Source organism: Aythya fuligula, chromosome 2, assembly GCF_009819795.1.
Source record: "Aythya fuligula isolate bAytFul2 chromosome 2, bAytFul2.pri, whole genome shotgun sequence".
NCBI lineage: Eukaryota > Metazoa > Chordata > Aves > Anseriformes > Anatidae > Aythya > Aythya fuligula.
In genome coordinates, this window is record NC_045560.1 from 98900107 (window position 1) to 98914908 (window position 14802).

The following is a 14802-nucleotide window of genomic DNA, read 5'->3' on the forward strand; positions in this document are numbered from 1 at the left end:
CACAGATCTCGGCTGCATAGGTGATAAACCTCCAACACACGGCGGAAACACGGCGGAAAGGCTGCGTGTCAAATTACCCCTTTTCTCCTCAACAGTTCCTTATAATACATGCAAGCAATCACAATAGTTCTGCCAGCTCCCCTGCAACAGATAGGGTGATTTTTTCCCCCATAACCTCAGATGATTGTCACCAAGACTTAAACCATCCATAGCAGTGCGAAGCTTGGCTTCCCCTGTAATAACTGTTATTTGCTTTCAAGAGAACAAACCCTGCTTCAGCTGAAGTCACTGCACGCCTTTTAAAGCTCCGTACTTCTCCGCTCTGAAAAGTTCAAGAGTTTACCATTGAATTTCACTCTAATTTCCATCACCGACTGTGTCAACAGATGGAAGCAAATACAAGACAGCAGAGGGAGGCGTACAGATGTTACGGTGGCACTTGCAATATGAGATGATACAAGAACTAGCACTGACTGCTGCGGTGCCTGTGATGAGTCATGAGCTACTCTCGCAGCACAATATGGAGCCTCTTCCCTTCCCCATCCCCAAGCCCTCTGCCACAGCTAACCATGGAGCTACAAAAGGTGCCCTTCCTCCAGCCATGGAGAGGAGAGAAACCAAAAGACAACCAGAAAAACACACTCCTGGTCAGTGGATCGAGAGAGAAGGCAACCGAGGCAGGGGCAGTGCTGCAGAGAAGCGCTCCGTACTCCCAGGAGTGGGGACAGGAGATGTGAGAGCAACATCCACCTTGCACCGCAGCCATGCAGAGAAACCAGATCTCCCCAGGACAGGTCTTTACCAGGGGGATGGGAAGGAATTCAAGAGGAGTAGGGACAACCCCTTGCTGACACCACCATCACCTATAAACCCCCAATTACCCCCTTGTACAAAGAATTTGCAGCACTGGTACTTTTGGAAGAAATACCATGAAGGTTTTAAATGCTGCTCCTTATCAGTAGTACCACTTTCCCCCATGTCTACTTGTATCAGTGCAACAAATTCTATGCCTACCCAAATTAGTCCCTGAAATTTAGTTATCTTCCAGAATTAGCAATATACTTAAGCGTGGGGATAGTTTGAGAATGACTCCTCCGAGGTTTGAAGTTAGGCACAAGTGCTCAAGTGCATTCCCAAAGAAGGACTCACTGGCAATGAACATTTCATTCCTCCTCTAGGAATAGTACATATAGTACAGTCGCACTGGAGACCAGACCACTTCCTTGGTATCTACAAAAACTGTGCAGCTTCATTCTACTATACCAAACAGCTGCACCTTGCTCATTAGTTTTCTATTACGTGGATATCTAGTGCAAACTCTCGGTATTTTAAGGGATATTATGTAACAGCTACAGAGGGCTGCAGTGTGCCGCCTTCAGTTCATCACAAAATCCTACCTCCAGTCAGCACCCCAACTATGAGAGATCACTGAGAAACATCAGAAGTGGAGTCCAGGGTAAGCAGTCTTGTCCTCTGCCCAGGTCTAGAGGCGGCAGCAGCACCTATAGCTGCAGTGCTCAGGGTAACACCTGTAGTGCTCCTTCTCTGCAGGGGGAAAAACAGGTACCGGTGAGTGCAGTGACCGCAGCCATCGCCGCCTCCTCCTCCCCGCATCCCTTTTGGGCAAGCAGCCCGAACAAGCCCAACAGCCTGGGAGGCCCTTTCCAGACGAGGCTCCACGCATCGCACGCCAGCAGAGACACACGATTTTTCCCCATGAGAGGAGACCTTGGGGACTGCAACTTGTGTCAGTTGCCTTTGCATTTCCTCTATTCATCACTCTCTCTTGGGAATGCATTAGGAGAGTGTTATTGCTAAAAATACTACTAATTCCCTGAAAAGCACTGAGTTAAAATCAATCTTACAAACTTTCCTGAGATCAATAGGTTTTAATGAACAAAGAAAACATATTCTGTGGTGACAATGGGCACGCTCACGGAGACCAAGCTAGAATAAGAAATTACAGCTGTCCCGACGTTTCCTTAGAGGAAAAAATTGACATATTACTAAGTAGGCTATCACTCAGTTCAGACTGCGCGAGGATCCGGAGGACCACAAGCTCACCCTTATGGGCTACCTGCACGATGATTTATAACAGCAGAGCACAGCCAGGATGCAAAGCCAGTTTTTCCGCCCTGTCGACAGGGCAGCAGGTTGGCTCCACGCTCCCGGCTTACTAAGCAGCGGAGCTACACCAGCCCCAATTACAGACAGTTAATTTCTCCGACGGAGCAATACGGGCACAGAAAGCAGGCTGCACGCCAGACAGGCTGCTTCCTCGAGCAAAGAGTACAGGCACAGTCTGTTTTGCTCTCGAGTGGTAAAAAGAAATATTTAGTCCCGTGTTTCAGTCATCAATAGCCATTTTCCTGCTATTCATTTTGTGACAACACTTTTAACAAGTGCTACAGGAGTTCTTTTCCTAGATGTAATAATCAATGTAAGAAGAGGGAACAGTCTAAAATTAAAGCTTACAGAAGAGAAGAGCAAAAATATTGCTCATCTATTTTTAAGCGAAACCTTCTATTAAGCGTTCTGCTCCATTTTGTGTTTTCCAGAACGCTCGATCATTACATCCTATTTCTCCCAAGCACTATGATTCAGATTTTCACTTTCCGGTAAATTCCATAAATATTTGATAATCAACTACAACTTCTGGTTTGTCAGCTCCACAGCCTTCCCCACTCTGAAGCCGCGTACTCGTTCACTTGTTACGTGAAGCAGGAAAGGAATTCACTTCCAAGAGTTGCCCTGTAATTCTATTTTACACATAAAAATATCACTTCGTAGCACATGCACCATTTTTCAGGACTCCGATATATGATATTATTTCTATAAAGTAAACAGTACAGAAGGTTTTACATGTTGAACCTCTGTAACAGCACAAACCGCAGCAATATAAACCTGCAAAGGCTATAATTAAAACAACCATGACACTTTTCTCATCGAACCCATTTTGCATCATCATGCTAAGGAAATCTACAAGTTCCTAGAGGCACACACAGAGGAAAAATAAGTAAATATTCTTTTAATGGCTACAAATTCCTCACAAAATCCACCTGCAAAAAGCCAACACTTGGACTGTCAGCTGCTTAGCAGGCATCCTAGTGCCACACTATCTGTTTGAAATACTGAGAATACCCACAAACTCCTAAATCCAGCTGAAGTCACTGGGAATAGGGCATCTGAAACTCAAGATATTTCTTTAGATGCTTAAAAAGGATTCAGAAGTAATGCCAGATATCCAGATTTCATTATTTTATCCCCCAACTTTGTTGTTTAAAGTGACATAAATATACTTTTTCACAGTTAGTGTTTTTATTTAGAAAACTCAACAATTAGGAACAAAATACTAAATTATATTAGACTATTTTCAATAACTTTCAGATTTCTGAAGTGCCCGGTTATAAAAGAAAAAGGACTACAGAATAAAGGTAGCAAATGCACAAATTCAATGCTGTTAAAAGGCAGACGCGTGAAATCCCATGTATCTTGTGCCATTTGTAAAAAGGTTGTTTTATTATCAGTGTAACTAATCAAAATGAAGCCATCTCTTACAACCAAAGACATTATAATGAATTTTCTTTACAGCTACAGAGAAATGGGATTTGCTGTTCCATATCAAACCAGAACAGGCTGTATAAATTCTTCTTCATATTTACTGTTAAATGTAATTTTTATCTATAAAATCAGCCATGAAATATTAAAAACTGAAACAACAGAATTTATACCCTTTACTTAATTTAGTTTAAACGGTCTATTCACTAAAGAGAGGGAAAAAAGGTTACATATGTATTATAGCGCGCCTGCCCCTCTCCCCCTCTAAGCCTTTCCATTACAAACCCCCCAGATTTGGGAATTTATGGCCAGGCTGTAAAAATTCACTTCATACTTAGAGTCGGTAGGCTTCCACAACTTTTTTTAAGGAATAAATAGGGAGGGAGACAGGAGAGGGCCGCAAGGGAAGAAGAAAAGCAACTGGATGGGAAACTTGATGGCCTAGCTGCCCAGACACGTGGGCCTCACCCCAGGGAGGTGGAGCAGGGACCCTCGGTGCACCCCAGCCCAGGAACAGGCACACGGAGGCTGACAGAAAGCCTCAGAAGTTCATGTGAGCCAAAGGGTATAAAAAGGGGGTTATTTAATATATAAATATATCTATAAATACAGAAAACAACTCATACATAAGCAGGTCGATTCCAAAATGAAGCACGATATAAGGCAACGAGAGACAAATAGCCACGGCCTTAAGGTTTATGCTGCAACCTAGCCCATTTCCAACTACCAATATCCTATTTTCAGCCTGGAGCACAGCAAAAGGCACAAAACCAAGCTGTACCTCAGCTCTCGGGGTTCCCATTTTGCCAGGGAGCACAGCCCTGCCTCAGCTCTCACAGGCAGAAGGTATCAACTACGCATACCCCCACCACACATTCGAAAAAGAAGAAGAGAGAACTACAAAGTAAGAATGTTAAGGATCTACCAGACACTGATACCATAATTGTTTCAATGCTATAATTTCATTTGTAATACAGATGAATAGCGAGGAGCTAAAGAAAGACTCAGAAAGTTGCTGGGCCATGACAAATGTATCCTTGAAAACAAAAACAAACAGAATCAACAGCAAAGGCTGCAAGGGTAAAATCGGCTACCAGCTGATGAAATTTACGACAGATGACCAAAAGGAAAAAGATGATGGAAAAAGGATGGTCGAACCAGACAGCATGGATATTCCAAGGGTTAGGGTGGTCCTACGGAACAAAAATCTGCACTTGATTTCCAAAATTCACGTCCAAAATTATTTCACTGTGTCCACGCCAGGGATGTCAGGCACAACTAACTGAACTGCTCAACACCAAGCTTTAAGATGTCTGGATCACCAAGTGGGATAGGCAGTCCTGAGACAGGTACTTGAATAAAATACACAGAGAGAAGAAGAAAAACAAGAAACAAACAAAAAAAAATACCAACGTTAACAACAACAAATTAACTTACATGGGACAGCCTCCTCCAGCGAGAAGAAAGACAGCGAGCACAAGTCCTGAACCCTGAAAGCAGAGCTGCTGGGTCAAGCAACCTGGGCAAAAAGAAGATGGCATTGACTCCACGGAGCTTCTACCACACGCTTTACATCGGGAAAGCCTTGGTCCTGCACCTGTGCCATGCCAGCTGACAGAAACATCCTGGCATCATGAAGCAAGCACCTAAGCAAAGCCTCCTCCAAGCCAAATGGAGCTGCTCGATAATGAGATGTCCCCTGCTTCTGAAACCAGAGCAGAGCTCCAAGCGTGCACAGGTTATTAAGTTTTCATGATGATTCACTAAAAAACACATTCTCTCTAAGAGTATATTTAGTTTTTATGTTAAAAAGCATTTAGACATTGAGAGTATTTCTTTTAGAATTTGTTATATTTATTTATTCTTAGAATTTATGAAAAAAAATGTATTCATTACAAAAAAGGTATTGACCAAACACAGGCAAACACATTGTAGTTGCTCTACCCTTCAGCTGGTTTTAGTAGAAAGACATTGAAAGTGCATTAGGAGCACTCTGTAGAACTATCTAAACAAATAAATATCTAAGCAAAGACCTCAACAATATGGCATTTAGTAATAAATCACACTTTACAAAGCACTGGAATTTGGGGAAGTATTAGTCTTGAAAATGCCTTTAAATTACCCTCATTTGGAATGACCAGCATGACTGCGTTATCTGTATGTTTTTACATTAAAATTAACACAAGCACTGATTGCTACTGATCTTGAACTTCTAATAACCGATCAACGAGTACGGCCCTGTAGCTCCTGCAATCTAAAATCGGAGTGCTGAAGTGTGCGTTTTCAGAGAAGTGGTTTATAGCTCTAGATTTAAAATGCAAAGTTTCCATTATATTTAATAATTAAAATGCATGCTGTGTTATGGTTACATTTGGTGACTGGATCAGTAGTACCCCAACTGAGTTAAACAATGCCTTTTTCCTATTAGAGTTCATATTACCATATCAGCTATTTGTTTAAGAAAAGGAAGAAAAAAAGCACAGCACGGAAGAGGGAATAAAAAAGAAATATGAATATCAAACATACTGAAAGACAGTGAGGACCAAGACAGTGAGAAGACCTGGTATCAGCAAAATCTATGCTAGCTGAAAGTGGAGAAGCTGAAATATCTATGCATTTAAAGCATGAAAACTTTTTTTTTTTTTTTTAAGAAAAAAACATTTGTCATTGAGGGTTCTTGTTCAAAGTAAATGGTTTAAATCTCAGTCTGTTTTCCTGGATTCAGTCTCTACGAATTTAGGGAATACAGACATCACTGTCAAAGAGCGGACTCTCTCAGGCTGTCAACTTCTTAATCAGGGTCTGACTTCACTGGAAAGTGTGAAATTATGTAATTATTTATGCGTGGCAGTTCTGATGGGTTAGACAATTCCAGCACTGTGAACATCTTCTTTTATAAATCAAAATCCCTACTGCAGTTTTATTTCAGGGAGAATACCATTCTTTCTTTCTGTGCTTTCTAGGTGGTTTATTCAAATAACATTTAAATACTTATGTGGTGCATTTCTCCTCTCCCAAAATGGATAACATGGAGTTTTGAAATGTAACTTACACGTATGAAAATGAATTTAAAAAAATAACATCAGGGTGAAACCATGGCTACATGAAATGAAGTCTTCTCAGCACTGTCTGTTAGATCAGATGTTATCCAAAGCTCTGTAATTACAGGTCTAATGACCTTTGAGAACTTATAACGAATGCATAATAAAATACATTTTGACCCCACATACAGACACACTCCTTACACATCTGCACTTCCATACAACATTTAAATATAAATTTCAGAGATTAACTTTATTATTATTATTATTTCAAGTATATTTTTTATTATCTTGGTATCAATAGAAGGTTTAAAGAATGGCTCTTGTGCCTCAAAGCTTGCCTACCTCTCTCCATCTATAGTAGTTGGTCTAAGGTACTACCTCTGCTTGCATACCTCCTCCTACGAAATTTCCTTGATTGGGTACCCCTTGGGGCACACACCCTTAGCATACAAACTAGAAAATTCCCCATTCTCTGACCAAAAAAGTCTCTGTTCAGTGCTGTACCTCGGAATATACTCTGCCGATACAGGCAACATCCAAAACCATAACGATGATAAGGAGGAAAAGGAGAAGGCATCCCTCCAAGTCAGCCTCCACCTGCAAAGCTCAGCATGTTTTCCACACGGAAATGAAAACTGAGTAGCCTGAATAGAGCTGGCAAAATGCATTCTCAGGTGTTTTCTTGTCCTCTCCAATCAACTGCCTATCATACCTAATAATCTCATGCCCAAGGGGGATTCCTGGGTTGCAAGACAAGGAGTTCCTTTCATCCTACCAGGCGTCTGCTGCGGAGCTGCAGAAGGGATACCTCCAAAGTCGGACCTATGCTCCCTTCTCTTCAGTCTCTTCCTCTCCTTCCTTCCTTCCTCATTTTGCCATCCCTATTACAAACTCCCTGGGTGATAAAAAGAAAATCAGACAGGGAACAAAGCCTACACACAACCCTCTGCAGGTGTCATCAGAAGCGCACACAAATGAGTCCATGAAAATAGTTGTCAAGGGGTTTCAAGCTACCTAGATTTAGAATGGCTCTCAAAGTCATGAGTCTGTAGCTTTGACAATTCAACTCTAATCACAAGCAACAACAACAAAAAAAGAGATGTTTCTTCTTAAGGCATATACATGTACCTGTGAAGCTCCTGGTACCTGCAAGAAACCACAGTGTATTACAAAACCTCTGCTCTGAAACTGAACTCTGGGGTTTTGGGTTAATATTTAGACAAATAAAAAGTACAATTTTATTTCTTTGTTTTTGTATGCGCAAATTATGAGAAGGGGGGCTTGTGTCAGGCTCTGATTTTGATCATTTTGACACAAATTGAAAAAATTCTGTTACACTAAATGGAGATACTCCGATTTATATTCAGGTAAATGACATCAAATTCTAGTCCCAGGTTTTCTTTCCTTCCTGATTAAATTACATTAATGTAGGCTCAAAACAAAGCAACTACTGCTAGTCCTACTGTTTTTCCTTGAGCAGAACAGCTTAACCATTAACAACACATCACACGCACACATACATGAAGGCACCCGGGCTCTTCCACACTTGTGCTCTTTTTCTGAAGCCTTGCCAACAGCGACCAACGTTGCAGTGCGTGGGCACCAACACCCTAAATGTGGGACATAACTGGAGCTGCTTCCTGTAGGGAAAGGACCTAGAGGCCACTGTTTTCCCCTAAAATACTTTTTAGTAACCTTATACTCAAATGAGATATCAAAGGAAAAAAAAAAAAAAAACACACCCACAACGCTCTGTTCTTGCACAGAAGGCAGCAGAAAAAGGCCCAAATACTAAATATTGCATCTTTTCATTGTTAAAGGGTTTGACATGGTATTTATCGCTATATTACCCCTAATTAGCGGTTTAAGCTTGTTAACAAGAAGAGTTCTTTTCATTTAAGATAAACAGGAATTATCTTCCCATTGTATAGGTAAAACTTGTAAATAGGACAGCTCATAAATTCCAAGATGAGAGTAACTAGGAAACTATTCATTAAGGCTTGTGTTATAAATTCAAAACATGAAGCATAACACGCTTAAAGAAGAAGGTTTTATTTTTAAAAGCATTCATTAGGCTCTCATCTCTGAGTCTCAGACTTGTAAATAATTTAAAGTGAAAATTTGAACAACAGGGAGAAAAAAAAAAACAAATGCAATTCAAATCATTCCATTGTTATACCAAGAAACCTGGAAACAATAGAAAATAAGTAGGCAAATTTAGAAGAAAACATCCATAAAACATTTCTGTGGAGTGTATCTTTGAACTTAGATATTATGCTACCACTGGATCCAATCAAAAAAAAAAAAATTAGCTTTGACTTACAACAATCAGGTTGTGCCTAATAAGGGATACGTATGCTCAATAGTAATTTTGAGTATTCGGTTCACTTTATCCTGCTGCTGCCAAACAACCAAACAAGCCGCAGCTTATGGATGCTTTTAGATTTTTCATTGTTCCCTTTTGACTTTTCCGACACGTATATTCTATTCATTATTTATATGACATAAGGTGAGAACCCCTTTCCCTATAAGGAGTAAGATATATCCAGATTTGCCTCACGTGGGGAGCATGAAAAGGCACAGCCTTTTACTCTGCTGGCACTGAAAGCTGGCAGCGAAGACAGACGTAACAAACCTGAGGGAACAGAACACCAGGCTCGTGCTTTCCTTGGGCACAAAGGTGAAGCGAGTGGTGCCAGGGTGGTGCCAGCGTGTTAGGCACCATCCTCACAGCACCCTGCAGCGAGCGTCCTCCTGCTACGGCACATCCTCAAGCCAGCTCCGGGTGGAGCACCTCGTGTTTCACCAAACGTCTTCTGCTAACTTACCAAAAGCAAACAAGCCCCATCACTAACCCGCGCGGGACGGAAACGGGCAGGCTTCCAGAGAAGGCCCAAATGTAGAAACCTGTCTGGTACAGCAAAGGTACAGAGCCGTGCGGGAGCTTTTAAGGCAATCCAAAGGGAACACAAACAGTTGTTTTCTTTCTTTGTTTCAATCAGAGATCTGAAGACCTCCATGCTTCCAACCTTCTTGCTTAGATGTTTCCCACAAAGGTTTTATCACACGTTACTGTACAGATTCCCAAACAAACAAAAAAACAAAACCACATGAAACAATTACCTCTACATAAATTGACCGACATTGTGTTACTGTTTGAAGAATCATAGAATGGGTTGGGTAACTGAAATTAAATTTAACGTTCATATATATTTGCAGCTGTATTTTTGAGAGGGACTTTTGAGATGCCAAAAACTTGGCTGAGCACAGCAAGAACATTTCTTTTTAACTACAATGAAACAAAGAAATACCAGACAGGAAAGCATCTATAAGCATGTTTGTAGCAAAACAGTCATCTGTCGAGGCGTATGCACCTGGATCCAGACACTGAAATGCTGCACGCCTTAACAGCCCTGCGTGCTTCCCCCATGTCTATTCCACGTGCACACATAACTTAAGTGTCTGCTCCTGCAAAGACAGGCTGAGGGAGCTGGGGTTGGTCAGCCTGGAGAAGAGGAGGCTCTGGGGAGACCTTACAGAGGCCTGCCAGGGCCTAAAGGGGCCTGCAGGAGAGCTGGGGAGGGACTCTGTGTCAGGGGGTGTAGGGATAGGACAACGAGTAATGGTTTTAAACTGAAAGAGGGCAGGTTTAGATTGGGTATAGGGAATAAATTCTTCCCTCAGAGGGTGGTGAGGTACTGGCACAGGCTGCCCAGAGCAGCTGTAGATGCCCCATCCCTGGAGGTGCTCAAGGCCAGGTTGGATGAGGCCCTGGGCAGCCTGGTGTCCCTGCCCATGGCAGGGGGCTGGAACTGGGTGGGCTTTAAAGTCCCAAAACATTCTACGATTTTTAGACTTGGAAAGGCATAGGTAATTAAAATTTCTGCTCGTACTGCTAAGCACCGAAGAAACCAAGAGCATTTGGAACCTCCCAGCCCAGTTAAACATAACCCAGCAAGCGGTCAACAAAATAGGACAACAAAAACAGGCTGGCAATTAACAGCTCTGTTAACACAGCACTGGAAGGCAGGCCTGAGCCTTACAAACAAGCACTTCGCTTTTGGAACATCACCGCTGCCCGTTTCCGAATGGCGCTAGGGTTCTCTCTTTGTGAAGGAGCACATCGGTTCGCTAGCTCTTGCTGTAATTTTCTTTCTGCAAAGCAAAATACACTTTTGGAGTTTCTCTAGAAATTGCAAGGACAACATGTTTGTGTTTTTTACTTCTTCACTGGTTTTATTCACACACATCAACAAATTCATTAAGCTTCTGTTTTAGCACTGACCAAATCGGCAAGAATTAAAAATAAAAAAGTTTAGAAGAAAAATAGGCACAGGTATTTTTCCTTTAAAATTTTATAAACTTTTTTTTTTTAACGTTGTTTGGCGCGAAGGCAACAGACCAGAGATGAAATCATCACGGTGGTGTTACTGGTTAAGGTGTCCCGTGACTGTGTCACGCTGGGCCAGGCAGCAAGCCCGAGGCGTGAGGGAAGCGCCAGCCGCCAGCTCGCTGCCCCGCACGGTGCCCAGGCACCCAGCACCGGCCCGAGTGCTGCTGCGGATGTACCGGGAGCGACGGTGACTGCGTGACAGCACCCGGAGCCCTGGCTGGAGAGAACAGCAGGGTCTCGGGGAGACCAAACAGGACTGGAGCCAACCCAAGGCCGCACCTCACCTGTGCTGGGAAGCCCCGCTGCGTGTGGGAATGAGGGAGGTGGTTTGCGGGGTGTAGTCATGAGCTTGGATGTGTTTGCATGGCGTTTTGATGCAAATTTTGGAGGGGAAGGGCGATCTCATGATGATGACTAAATTTTAGGAAAAAAAAAATGTAAATGTGCCCTTGGGTCCTGTTTCCTCCTTGGTCACGGAACCTCCCCGGCCATCTTTTGTCTTTCCTTTGATTTTGATCTGCGTTCAACCTTTGATTTTTGGGAACAGGTCTGTGCTGCTGGCAGAGCACCGGGGGCAACTGCACCTTATGCAGCACATACTGGGCTGCTCCAGAGCCACCAAGGCGGATGCAAAACAAAACCTTCAGGGGGCAGAAAAACTGGCTGGCTGCTGATCATCGACTTGCCCAAAGTGAAAGCTGTTTAACTCCTTAGATGATACAAGAGACAGAAGAGAGATTCCTAAGGCTCACAGCTGGTTTTGTGGACAACTGAACAGCTGCTCTCACTAAATACATGTATATATGTCACTGAGAGAACCGCAGCCACCACAGTTTGTAGAATCAGGTCGTCACGTATCCCTCTCCGATTTTGGCACTGTGCTCATTACAAAAGGACAACCTGTACTCCAATAGGAGCAACCTAAAAAGCCAATCTTAACACGCACCATAATGATGTGGCATTCACTGGAACGAACTAGGCCAGACGTATCTTTAACCAACATTTTTATTTGAGTGATGGATCACCCAGCACAACCTTTCTGTTTCCTGAAGAACGAGAACATCTAAGTTCTATGCCACATTAGGAAATACGTATGTGGGAGCCACTCAACAATTTCAGTCCAACCACATTTCATCTCATGCACAAAAACACAAGTCTGCAGATATTTAAAAAGATCAAAAAACAACTAGGCAAAGCGGTTATGTGTTGTTGTTGTTGTTGTTTTTTTTTCTAATGGTGTACACACTAATGCAAAAAAGCTGTTCTTCCTCACAGAAGGTTTTAATGGAGCATTGTGACTGAAATCTGTTCCACACACATCACGTCTCTCCAAGTATTTTTCCATAAATGAGCTCAGGCTTTAGGAAACTTTTAAAACGGGAAACTTTCATGCAAATAAATTAGAAATTATTGATGCCATTAATATACAGTATTTCCTACAGAAGAATGATATGAAAGGATTAGCTCAATGTTTTTAACTCAGGTCGTTTGAATTACATTACCCAAAATGCTAATAAAACTGACATGTTTGAACATACTGAAAAAGTCACAGTCCATCATCAGGCTGTCACATCACTGCATTTGACTTTTTTTTTTTTTTAAATGTATGGATTATACAATTACTGCCAGGCTCCATATTTTATATGTAAAAGCTACAATCTGATTATATGTCCGTGTTGAAATAATTTATGAAATAAGGGTGGAATGACTCTAACGTTACCTCTGTGATGAATGTAACTTGCTGTGAATACTCTAAGAGATTGCAAGAGAGACCGAACCGAAGGCTGTAATTGTCTTCATCTTTCACGAAGAGGTGTGACCTGGGAAAAACATAGATCCCAGCATCCAAAGCTCCAGCCTCCTGCAAACATCTTGATTACTCAAGTTCTGATATAGGACTGGAAAAAGACAATTTACAGTCTTCACGGGCTACACCTTTAGATTATTACAGTAAGAATCACAGCAAATTACAACTGTTGCTTAAATTATATATTTGTCTGTCATTGTTTTGCACCATCAGCAAATCACTGCCACCACGACTACCCTTTCAGTTTTGGATTCCCGTTATTTATTACTCCCTAGGTGTCACCATCATGCTCAGTACGGCGCAGATGAACACGAACACATGAAAAGCTCAAGGTCTTGCTAGTCTACATCAAGGTTACTACAAAAAAAAGAAGAGGGAACAAGCAGTCAAGAATGAAAACAGAAACTGTATGAAGCCTTCCCTCTTTTTACCTTCTCAGAAAGAGGGGTCAGGCATTGGAATGGGTTGCCCAGGGAACTGGTGGGGTCACTGTTCCTGGGGGTGTTCAAGGAGAGGTTGGACGTGGTGCTCAGGGACATGGGTTAGTGGGTGACATTGGTGGTAGGGGCATCATTGGACCAGATGGTCTTGGAGGTCTTTTCCAACCTTTATGACTCTATGAACTCAGAGATGACCAGTAAATACAGCTCAGGGATCACAAATTAAATGCACACATCATTTTTCAGACTGTAGAGTCACCTAAGGAGGATAAGATGCGCACTGGGGCTCACAGGCCACACAAGCTATCCAACAGAGCCGCAGGCAGCCCGCCACCCCACGCCAAACGAACCACAGCCACAACCCATCCCTCGAAAGCCACCAGCACGCCAGCTCCGCCTTGGCGACCGGTGCAGCTTTCACCCGGCGCCGAGCACCTTTGCGGGAAGGCGCTCGGGAACCCCCGGGGCCCTTGCCCGACCCCCCCTCTCCTCAGCCCGACCCCCGCCGCCCTGCAGACCGCGAACACCCGCGGGCGGCGGCCGCGCCCCAGGCACCGACGCGCTGGGGCTCGGTGGCGAAGCGAGAGGCAGAGGCGGGGGGGGCAAACACCGCCAAAAAGCCATTTTTTAGCACCAAAAACCCCTCCCGGGGGCCCCTGCCCTCACGGGGGGCGCCGCCGCGCCTGCGCAGAGCCGCGCCCCTCCCGGCGGGCACGCGCACGCCTAACGGCCGCCGCGCGACGGTTGGGGGCCGCGGGCCGGTAACCGCCGCCGCCGCGCGCGCCGGAGGGCGCCCGCCGATGACGTCAGCGCCCCCTCCGCTCTCCCTCAATTCTCCCCCCCCCCCCTCCCCTGAGGCGCATGCGCAGCACGGCGCTGGGCGGGGGGCGCGCACCCCGCTGGGGGCTCGCGGCGCCACTGCCCCCGCGCCGAGGAAGAGCCCAGGCCCCGGCCTGGCCAATGGGCGCGCGGGGCGCCCGCCCCGCCCTCCGCGCCGCGGCCAATCGCCGCGCGGCAGGGGCGGGCCGCGGCAGCCGATTGGCTGCGCCCGGCGGCGCTGGCCGCCCGCCCCCCCGCGCCCAGCGAAAAACGACGGCAGCGCAGAGGCCCAAAAAGCCCGGGGGAAGGCGCCGGGCCGCGCGCGGCCACACCGCCCTCCCGCCGCGCCGCGCCGCACGGGGCCGCCGCCGGGGCCGCGCCGCCGGGCGGGGGGGGGCGAGGCTGCGGCGTGGCGGCCGGGCGCGCTTACCGGCGGGGGGAGCCGTCCGCCTCCGCGTGTGGAGAGCTTGGTCACCAGTGGCGCGCCGTAGATTCGCCGCCTGACGTCACGGCGCAGGGAGGGGAGGAGGAGGGGGAGGCCCCGCTCACGTGACGCGGCGCCAGGTGGCGCGGCGGGCGCGAGGGGCTGCGCCCAACGGCCGCGCCCAACGGACGCCGCGCGGGGAGGGGAGGGGGAAGGGGGAGAGGCGCCGCCGCCATCTTGTGCCCCACGCCCCGCGGCACGGTGCCAGCTGGGGGGGCTGTGATTAAAGTCGCTGAGGAGTTGGGCACGCTGCGTTA

The 14802-nt window shown here is 45.4% G+C and overlaps 1 protein-coding gene across 1 annotated transcript in view; it reads right to left on the reverse strand.

Annotated features, from left to right (window-relative positions):
• Nucleotides 1-14543, reverse strand: part of ZNF407 (zinc finger protein 407) — a 333749-nt gene extending 319206 nt beyond the window's left edge. Inside the window, exon 1 of the mRNA XM_032182317.1 lies at nt 14492-14543. The gene's annotated coding sequence lies outside the window, so the exon portion shown is untranslated. The remainder of the gene's footprint in view (nt 1-14491) is intronic.
• Nucleotides 14544-14802: the final 259 nt, after the last annotated feature.